The 11,063-nt window shown below is 41.0% G+C and overlaps 1 long non-coding RNA gene and 1 pseudogene across 2 annotated transcripts; both read right to left on the reverse strand.

The window, feature by feature from the left end:
* Positions 1-3,508: 3,508 nt before the first annotated feature.
* Positions 3,509-5,111, reverse strand: LOC144466976 (Ig lambda-1 chain C region pseudogene; annotated as a pseudogene). The gene is made up of 2 exons (XR_013493369.1): positions 5,002-5,111; positions 3,509-4,094 (listed from the first exon to the last, which is right to left on the reverse strand). The product of XR_013493369.1 is annotated as an Ig lambda-1 chain C region pseudogene (transcript).
* A 948-nt stretch (positions 5,112-6,059) lies between these two features.
* LOC144466993 (uncharacterized) lies at positions 6,060-8,813 on the reverse strand. The gene is made up of 2 exons (XR_013493384.1): positions 8,433-8,813; positions 6,060-8,329 (listed from the first exon to the last, which is right to left on the reverse strand). It is a non-coding gene; the product is annotated as an uncharacterized LOC144466993 (long non-coding RNA).
* Between the last annotated feature and the right edge of the window lie 2,250 nt (positions 8,814-11,063).

The raw sequence follows: 11,063 nt of genomic DNA on the forward strand, positions 1-11,063 counted from the left end.
AAGGTTCCTCCTCTTAAACAAATTCAAAATGTTTCCTCATCGTCTGACCAACAGAAATCAACGTAGTTAGAGGTCATCTTACTGAAAAGTATATTCCTTATGTCTTCATATACAGGACAGTAAAACAAGAAGTGAACCTCATTCCCAGCTTCACCTAAATGACACAACAAACAAATTCTGTCCTCCTCTGGGGTGGCGTTAAACCTTCCAGTCTCTAAGGCTAATGGTGACGTTCCTGAGTGCAACTGTGCACACAGGGATCTTTGTCTCTTGTTTTGACTCACGTAAGGTTCCACACTGCAGCTATTCTTTATGAGACAATAAGTTGGTAGTTTTGGTTTATACCATATGTCAACAGAGCATTTTTCTTTAAACATGAGAAACATCTCACTCCTAATCTCCTGAATATCACAGACTAACCAGTCCCTGAAAATAAATGACAAGCTGTTCAAATAAAATAATGACATTAACTCGTCAGCTGAGGGATGGCAGTGGGAGGTGTCTAATTAAAAATCTTTTTAGTGAGTCTCTGATCCGACATCTTCACAAGTCTATTCCAAAGCTGAAGCATTTGACATTTGTGCCTGATGTTTGGAGGTTCCCATCCCATATTTTGACTTTGAAGTAAATGTATGGACGCCCAGGAAAGATGGACTCGCTCTATAATGCACTGTGTTACAACTTGTGTGTCTCCAGTCACAGGCTAGATTTTCTAAAGCCTGACAAGAGAGCCAAGCTGAGGTGCAGAAGTCTAGTTTTCTCTGAATCCATTTGAATTACAGTGTGCTCAGAGGTTATGGGATGTTTGCCCAGTGATGCCAAAAAAAACCTGCCGACCATAGTTTAATGATCAAACATAATGACTATTGTGTTTTATCTGTGTTTAATTTCTGTTGCTGCTCTGCATGTCTGAGTGTAATGCTAATCTGTGTGTTGGTGCTTCGTGTTGCTTACATGTCTGTTTGTTGTTGTTGTGTTGTTGTATTGTAGTGATGCTCTGCTGTTGCTTGTTGCTTTGCATGGCTCCTGTTCTGCCTTGACAGTTTCTAATTGCTGTAGTCCATGCAGTCTTCATGTGAATTTAATCCTTTTATTGGCTTTAAAACATCTTGCCATAGGACTGCAGATGAAAATTAGCTCGCTGGCTAACACTGGCACGTTTACAGAAATGTGGATTGATGTGTGTTGTCCTTATAGTTAAGCAATATCACACGAGAGGGAGTGATGTTGTACTGTGATATCGTCACGGCTGTGATTCGGTCGTAGGTACGAGGCCGCTGTTATACAACAGTTCAACAGTTAAATAAACAAGGCTGATTAAGAAATGTTGAAAAATGAGTCCAAAATAGATAATTTAAGCATTTTATTTGTCTTCCGCCAACAAAAATAGTTCCCTCAGGACTCTGCTGTCACCGTTGCTATGTAACGCAGACGCCAGGCACTTACTCTTTATACACATTTATCTGCACATTTCCATTAATTGTGCAGCCGGTGAAATAAGTCTCTGGTGACTGCATGGTGGACTGTCGCTTCACAGGCACAGCCAACTCTGCCTTCTGATCTGACAGTATGTTGCTTTCCTCCAAGTCATTGAGCTCCGCTGATGAAACACTGACAAACCTGGATGTGTGTTCAGATGGATTCAGCTTCTCCTCTCCCTCATCTTCCTCTGATGACCATTCATAGTTCAATTCAGAACTTATTTTAGGAAATAAATCCGTATTTTTGGCTGTTTGACAGTGGATGAATTAATTAGCCTACAACGCAACTGCTGACCTAACTGACACTAACCGTCAGTTTTGATTTGATTGTTGATTGCAGTCAGCTGTGAGGCGGACTGATACATACACAGTGAAATAACCGTGATGTTGTACTCCAATATCATCACGGTTTTACTGTCTCTCGACCAATCAGATAGCAGGGCCGGAACTAACTGTTGTATAAATAAAAATAGAATAAAATAATAGTTGTATTGTACATATCAATATAACACTGACAGAGGTAATTCTGCTTTTGTTGATGCTTCTAAACTTTGACATGAATAAGGTTGAATGAAGGACTCTTCTTTGTATTGGAGCATTTCAACATTGTGATGTTGCTACTTTTACTGAAATAAAGGAACTAAAAGGCTTCTGTAACTCTCCTTTTGTGGTGATTTCACTTTAATCAGTGAGAGGTCATGTCCTTGGACACTGTTTTCTCTGTCTGTGTGTTGTGTTGGGTTGCAGGTGACCCAGGGGTGCAGCCCTGCTAACAGCCCTAATTGCTGATGTGTGGCACCTGCTGTGATTACCTGAGTTTCAAAGCCCCTCCTCCTCCTCCTCCTCCTCCTCCTCCTCCTCCTCCACCACCCAGCAGCACTGAGCTTGTCTCCCAGCCAGCTGTCTGCAGGAGCAGAGTCTCCTCTCATCACTTTGATTGCTTTTATTTTCCCTCAGCTTCTTCTTCCACTTCATCATGGACCTGTTCCAGTTTGAACTGACTGCTCTCACTTTAATATAATGGAGGCAAAGGGACACATTTTGCTGGTGACTGCAGACGTGCTCCTGCCGTCAGTCCTGAACCTCCTGCATCTGGTTTTGGACCTTGCCTCTCCTGATGTATCATTCTGTGTGTGAGAATTTAATTTCAGGATCCATGTAAGAGAGTGTCTGACTGGACCATTATGCCAATTGGACGTGGAAACAGCGTCACCATCTGGCTGCTCACCTAGTAACCATTTACACTTGTGGGCCATGAGACCAGGACACAAGTGAATGTTAAAGGAGCATCACTTCATATCATGCACAACATGTCCGGTCCTGTGCAAGATGTAGGCCGACTCCTCTGAAACAGCAGAGAGATGAGGAACAGAGATTCAAAAGTTTCACCATGTTCTTCATCAGTCCACAGGGAGATGTAGCCTCTACTGACTTTACTGAAGTGAAAACAGCCTGCTGCAGGTGCAGAGGGTTGGTGAAGAGACTGTGATGAGGATAACTGGTCCAGTGAACACAACACAAGAGTCATCAAGCAGAACCACAATGAATGTAAATAAAACTGAAACAGACTCACAGACGCTCTTCCATATACAGTTTGAAACTTATATTCTTGTCACTTCATTCAGTCTCTTTATGAGGAAGCTGGGAAAGTTACATTCTGGTTGGACTCACTGATATCAAAACATATTTAACAGTGTCTCTACTGACAGCTGCACAAAACATTCATCTTATTTAGAAATATAAAATATGTTTCAACACCACATTACGTTGTGTTCACATTTACTGTTGCTTGATCACATATTTGAACCACAAATGTTTTTGAGGTTTGTTGATGATAAAAAATGTATTCTTTTTTACATCACTATATAATTTTGAGTTCCTTACAAATACAAAGACAAAATAATGATGTTTATATTTCCATGATGAATCCAAAGCTTTTCATTTCCCACAGAGAGGAGTATCAGATGAAGTTATGAAAGCATTTCATTTCTTTCTGCTCTTCATGAGATTAAAGACCAAAGACTTGATGAAGTTATTTATCAGTGAAAGCTTTATTAGGAAAAACATCAGTCATCAACATGACAGTTATGAAGCACACTCACATCTAGCTGCTGAGCTCCACACATTACTCTCTAAGTTGTTGTTGTCCAACACTTTACAGCAGTGTTGTTCTCTGTCACACAAAGCTTTAGTTTCCTCTACAAACATTCAAACTCAGATTGATCAGAGCAGCAGGTGTGTTCCTCCTGCTCCCCCCACACACAGCTCCTGTCCTGGGCTTCAGCCAGTCCCTCTAGCCCTCACACTGGCTCCTGCGGAGGGACTGGATCTGGCTGTGGCCATGATGGAGGACCTTGCAGGAGTACAGCTCTCCTAACATCCAGCGCTCCTGGCTCAGGCTCAGGGTGCTGCTGCTGCTGTAGCGTCCGCTCTTCTCCTCTTCTGAGCTGCTCAGGACTCCCTCTGTCACCTCTGTACCGCCCACCTCCCAGCTCACCACAGCTCCCTGAGGAGAGTAGCCAGTCAGCAGGCAGGCCAGCGTGGCCGAGCCCCCAGAGAGCTGCTCAGAGGAGGGGGGAAGCAGAGAGACTGAGGGCCTGACCATGGGGCCAGCTGGAGGGGAGAGCAGAGACACACAAGGAGCAGATTAACTTCCACTGTAGGACAGACAGCTGAACATGACACAGTTATGATACATGACAGAGGTTAACACTGCTGTGGATCAGCTGTGTGCACCATACTGTGATCAGACAGAGGAGAGGAGCTGAGACATGACAGGAAATGAGGCTTTGACTAATAAAACTAAATTAGAAAACTTGATGTCATTTTGGCTTCGAAAGTAATAAATCTTCATCTGTGGCACTCATCAAAAATATCTACATCATAGACAATATATTGCAACATTAATTATGTGTACATGGAATTTAAATGTTAATAACTTTGTATGATTTTCTTTTGTATCAGCTTTATAATGTGTGACAGTAAATAACTTTGTGGTGGAACAAAATGTAACATCTGTGTCCAGTTAAAGACTTTGTCATCTGTCTGTTTCACTTCCTTTTCACCACTTTAAACTAACGAACTGTGAACACAAACCACAGCTTAACTGTATGTACATATAAACTCAGTTATATGTTTAAACATCATATTAGATTTCATTTTAACAACTGTGTGAATGTAAAAATCCCAAAATAAGAAAACACATTAATTTACTGAGCAGTAAAATGTCCCTCAGAAAAGTTGAGCAGCCACATTTGGTTTGACACAAGTTAAATTGAAAACCTAATAAGAAGAAATTCAAGTTTAGTGACGTAAATTTAACCATAAAATTATCTCTGACACAACAAGAATATTTATCTCTGCAGATTTTTTTCCAAACTGTGATATCAGTCAAGCTCAATGAATCACACAAAATATATAAAAAATAAAATAATCATCATAATTTCATAATTTATGGCATTTCTTAAGCAAAATTTGGTACAATATTTATTTGTAGAAATTATAAATCTCTGGTACTTACAGTGAACGATGAGTTTGGTTCCTCCACCAAAAGTGTACCACAGTGATACAAACTCATTAAGTGGCCGTACAAAAACCTCCTGCACTGTGAACAAGCATCTATCCACTGAAAATATTCTCAGAATTACACAGAAACAATTAAACTTTACAGAATCTATAAAGCTTCTTTAATGACATGGAATGAAAATATTGTATAAATAAAGATTATTTCTTGACTTTTTCTTTACTTTTCTACACCTGACAGAGAAATGATTACAGTCTGTTTGTAAAAAAAACTCATTTTTCTTCACAGTTTTATATCAGTTAATACATGGTCAAATACCCATGATGCATTTTAAATAATAATGATTTCAAACTAATATTAAAATGAATATAAACATACAGTTTATCTCCATTAAACCCTGTGAGTAAATGAAAGGCAGACAAACAGACATATCATAGCAAGCACAGTGAACACAAACTTGTCCTTAAATCCTCAACTGCACTTGTAATATAAATCTTTTCTTCTTTTCCATTAAGATGATAGATGGTGTAAATCCAAGCAGTATTCCTCCTGATTTTGTGTCCCACGTTGCCTTGAGTGTGTTGAGAGCAGAGAAATGATTTCCATAGAGAGGAGGCTTTGCATGGTCAGCTGATCCTCCAGTGAAGTGAGAAGGTTTTTAGTCCTGTGAGTTCAACACTGCAGGACTCAGATGTGTCAGTCAACACAGCAGAGAGCACAAGCACCATGACTCTCATCACCATCCTCATCTGGACGCTGGCCTGCTGCTGTTTCACAGGTTCATTCACTCAGCAACATTTCAAACATGATGTGCTGCCTTTTCTCTCATTGATTTCTGCTGATAAATGAATGATTTGTTTTTGTCTGCAGGATTCAGCGCTCAGGTGACTGTGACTCAGCCTCCAGTGGTGACATTTACGCCAGGATCCACTGTCACTCTCACCTGTAAGACCAGCCAAGCTGTTAACAAAGGTTATGATTCTGGATTTAGTTTGCGTGAAGCTATGTACTGGTACCAACAGAAATCTGGACAGCCTCCAAAGCTCCTAATAAAATTTGTGAGCACACGTGAATCAGGAACACCAGCTCGGTTTAGTGGCAGTGGAAGCAGCTCTGACTTCACTTTGACCATCAGTGGAGTTCAGACTGAAGATGCAGCAGTTTATTACTGTCAGAGTTACCACAGTGGCTATGTGTTCACACAGTGATTTATCGCCGTACAAAAACCTCCCTCAGTCAGACTGCAGAGACACTGAGCTGTTACAGCAGGAAGCGACTGCAGCTGCTGAAGAGGAAGAGACTCTGACACAGACCACTGAACACAGAGCTGACAGTAACCTCACCAAGCACAAGCCTCAATGTGATCTTTGTTTCCAAGATCAAAGTATTATTTTTACAATTAACAGTTTGGAGCAGTGACTTCTTCTTCTCTAGTTTTCCTTGCAGCATTATCACCCTGACTTTGGGTCAGAGTGATCAGGCCTGAGACTGCAACAGGGTTGTTCATGTCCCAGTTCAGAAAATCAGGATTTAAAAACAAAAAAACAAAACTAGTACAGTTGTGTTCAAAATAACAGCAGTCCAACATGACAAACCAGATCAGTCACTGTTTTTGGTAGAAATTATATTCCTGCATGGCAAATAATTTACTAGTACTGTAGGTGTCATACAGTTATAGAAAACTAACGGACTCAAGAGCCATGACATGTACGCTGCTGATTCTGCGTAACTGAATCATTAATTGAAAGGAGCGTGTTCAAAATAATGGCAGTGTGGAGTTCAATTAGTGAGGTTATTCATTCTGTGAAAAAACAGGTGTCAAACAGGTGGCCGTTATTCAAGGATGAAGGCAGCAAATGTTGCACATGCTGGTTATAGTGAATTTCTCTCTGAAAGTCTGAGTGAAATGGGTCGTTCCAGACATTGTTCAGAATAACAGCGTACTCTGATTAAGAAGTTGATTGGAGAGGGGAAAACATATAAAGAAGTGCTGAAAATGATGCTCAGCTAAAATGATCTCAAACACTTTAAAATGGCAACCAAAACTAGAAAGACGTGGAAGAAAACAGTAAACTACCATTTGAATGGATGGAAGAATAGCCAAAATGGCAACGACTCAACAAATGATGAGCTCCAGGGAGATCAAAGAAGGTCTAAAGTTACCTGTGAGTACTGTAACAATTAGAGGACGCCTATGTGAAGCCAAGCTATTGGCAAGAAGCCCTGGCAAAGTCCCATTGTTGCAACAATGGACATGTGCTGAAGAGGTTACAATTTGCCAAAGAACACATTGACTGGCCTAAAGAGAAATGGCACAACATTTTGTGGACTGATGAAAGCAAGATTGTTCTTTCTGGGTCTAGGGGCCTCAGACAGTTTGTCAGACGACCCCCAAACACTGAATTCAAGCCACAGTACACTGTGAAGACTGAAGCATGGTGGCACAAGCATCATGATATAGGGATGTTTCTTATACTATGGTGTCGGGCCTATTACTTGCATACCAGGGATCATGGATCAGTTTGAATACATCAGAATAGTTGAAGAGGTCATGTTGCCTTATGTCAAAGAAGAAATGCCCTTGAAATGGGTGTTTCAACAAGACAATAACCCCAAACACACCAGTAAGCAAACAGCATCTTGGTTCCAGACCAACAAGATTAACATTATGGAGCGGCCAGCCCAATCCCCGCACCTTAATACAATAGAAAACTTGTGGGGTGACATCAAAAATGCTGTTTCTGAGGCAAAACCAAGAAATGCAGAGGAATTGTGGAATGCAGTCCAATCGTCCTGGGCTGCAACACCTGTTCACAGGTACCAGAAGTTGGTCGACTCCATGCAACACAGATGTGAAACAGCTCTCAGAAACAGTGGCTATACAACTAAATATTAGTTCAGTGATTCACTGGAAAGCTAAATCTTCAAGCATTTTTCAGGTTAAACAGTAAATGTGTGAGTTTGTAAAGGAAAATACAGACACTGCTATGTTTTTTGAACAGCCTAATATTGATTTTTTCTTCACTTTCTTTAGAGTAATGACACATTTGATTCATGTTTTGATTTGGAATAGAATGTGCACTGTTCCCAATGCATTTGCATGTATGGAAATAAAAGCTATCATAAGGATTTTGGGCTTTACTCACTTTTTTAAACACTGCTATTATTGTGAACACAACTGTATTGTCAGGATAATGAATGTGGCTGTGGAGGGAAATCCAGGGGATGGAAGCTGATGGCAGGGAAACAACACAAGATTGGAGGTTTTGCTGGCTGGGAGAGTGGCAGAGGGTCAAACAGGCAGGCAGGCAGGTAGGAGGTGATCCTATGATGGAGGAAAACACAGGGTAAATATCCACAAAAAAAATATACAAGCAAAAGTTTAAGTTGAATTGACAGTTCAACAGAGGTCTGAAGCGTGACTGTACCACACTGGTAGACATAATGACATGGTGAGGACTGGAGAGGAGAGCCGGTGTTTTATACTGCAGGGTTGATTACTGGATGGTTCTCAGGTGAGCAGCAGGGAGCAGGTGAGTTGCATGAATGTAATCAGGAACCCAGGAGAGTGAAAATATGAAAATGGACATCTTGCCACCAGTGGATTTCTCCTCATCTATGTTGCCGTTATCACCACCTCTTAAATATTGGGAAAAGATTCATTCACTAATAACCAAATTCATATGGGGAGGGAAGCGACCTCGTGTCAAATAATCCACATTACAACATCACAAATCATCAGGAGGTCTCTCGGTCCCCAATTTTAAACACTATGCCTGGTCATTTGTTTTAAGACCTCTCTCAACCTGGTTTAATCCTGATGCTGTTGTGTCATGGAAATCTATAGAAGAAAACTTAGTCTACCCTCATAGATTAATAGATTTAGTTCACTCTGCCATATGACTTAAACACGCCAAACTTCATTTTGGCCCCATCATCACTTATCTCATGGGTCTGCCCCATTTCCATCTCCAATGTGGGAGACTAAAGGTGTTCATGTCTCAGGAGATATCTTTGATGGGAATTGTTTACGTGCTTTTAATGAACTGCAGGTTACTTTCGATTTACCTGCTTCATTATTTTTCTTGTACCTCCAGCTGAGATCCTCCATGAAGGCCTATGGTACGGTGTTCCCTGGCACACACTGCTTACTACCCACAAAATGCATAAAATATTAAGTAAACAAGACCAAACAAAAAGTGTAGCATCAGAACTTTACTCTGTGTTGTCAAAAGCTAGTTACAAACCTTTGTACATCCAGCAGGTGTGGTCTAGGGAACTGGGGTTACCCTTGGAGGATGACGGTTGGAAAAGAATATGGGGAACCATTGTTGACTCTTCCAAGAATCCAAATCATCAGCAAATACATTTTAACTTCATTCATAGAACATATCTTACACCTAGGAAACGTTACCTTGTGAAACTTAACCCATCACCAAATTGTGATCTCTGCCCAGACAATCAAGCTGGCTCGTTCATGCACATGTTTTGGGAATGCACAGATGTAGCTCACTTTCGGAGACAAGTCTGTACAAACTCATCAAAAATTTTAGATGTTGACGTTCCTTGTTCTCTGACTATTTTACTCCTCGATGACATGTCATCTCTACAGCTGACACGTTCACAAAGACGCATAATTTTAGCTGGTCTAACTGCTGCAAAAAAGGTGTTGGCTCTTCACTGGCAACCACCACATATTCTTTCAATCTCACAGTGCATTAATACTTTTCTTGAGGTAATTAATAATGAGCTCTTTGTCGCCAAAATACACGGTGCTAACAGGAAAACAATCTCATCCTGGGCAGAGACACTAACTAACTGTACGGTCACCATGGGAAGGGAAGAGGATGGTGAGCAGAAACACACATACAGGCACACGCTTGTTTGTGGATTATACATTGTTATACTAAAACATATGTATTTTCATAACTGTACAAATCAAACAATGTAATACATGTGAACTTGGATTTGTAAACTGCTCAATCATACAAAACAAATAAAAACAATTGATCACAAAAAAAAAGGAACCCAGGAGAGTGAGGGAGTTGCCACGCCCACAGCACAGACACACAGAGAGACAGACAGGGGAAAAAGAGCCAAAGGCCAAATACAAAATCAATCTCATATCAATTTAAAGATGTTGTGAGCCTGGACAGCCAGCAGAGGGCAGCCTGCATCTATTTATGAGCACAAAGACCTTTGGGAAACTTTTCAAAGACAGAAACAGCAGAGAGATGAGGAACAGAGAGTCAAAAGTTTCTCCATGTTCTTCATCAGTCCACAGGGAGATGTAGCCTCTACTTCCTCCACCTCATCTCTCCCTCTCTGTTTCACATGGACAGGTGTGCCCAGATGTGTTTTGCATGACTTTAATGCATCACTGCTCCACACAGTTTTAAGTTCTCATGTCACAGAGAGTCTGAACTGTTTTCATGCACTCACACTGAAAACTGCATCAGGATGATGTTGACAATAACTCTGCTTGTCATGTTGGGTTTTCTGAGTCAGGGTGAGAGGTTCTGAAAATGTATCTGACATTGTGGCTTTGATTAATGTCTAATTTATTATATTCTAAACTGCTGTTACTCAAGGTTTATATTTCATTTCTCATTTCAGAGTCTTCTGCCAACAAATTTCTGACTCAGACTGACAAATCCAAGTCTGTTAGTCTTGGAGGGACTGTGACCATCAGCGCCACAGGGAGTTCAGATATTGATGATGATCTCAGTTGGTACCTTCAGAAACCTGGACAGGCTCCCAAACTTCTTATATACACCACATCAACTCTCTTCTCTGGAACTCCGTCTCGATTCAGTGGCAGTAGATCTGGTTCTCAGTACACTTTAACCATCAGTGACTTTAAGGCTGAAGATGTTGGAGATTATTACTGTCTGGGTGCTCATGGTGGTGGAGTGTTCACACAGTGATTTGTCGTCGTACAAAAACCTCCTTCAGTTTGACTGAAGTGAAAACGGCCTGCTGCAGGTGCAGAGGGTTGGTGAAGAGACTGTGATGAGGATAACTGGTCCAGTGAACACAACACAAGAGTCATCAAGCAG

Source organism: Epinephelus lanceolatus, chromosome 15 (genome assembly GCF_041903045.1).
Source record: "Epinephelus lanceolatus isolate andai-2023 chromosome 15, ASM4190304v1, whole genome shotgun sequence".
Lineage (NCBI taxonomy): Eukaryota > Metazoa > Chordata > Actinopteri > Perciformes > Serranidae > Epinephelus > Epinephelus lanceolatus.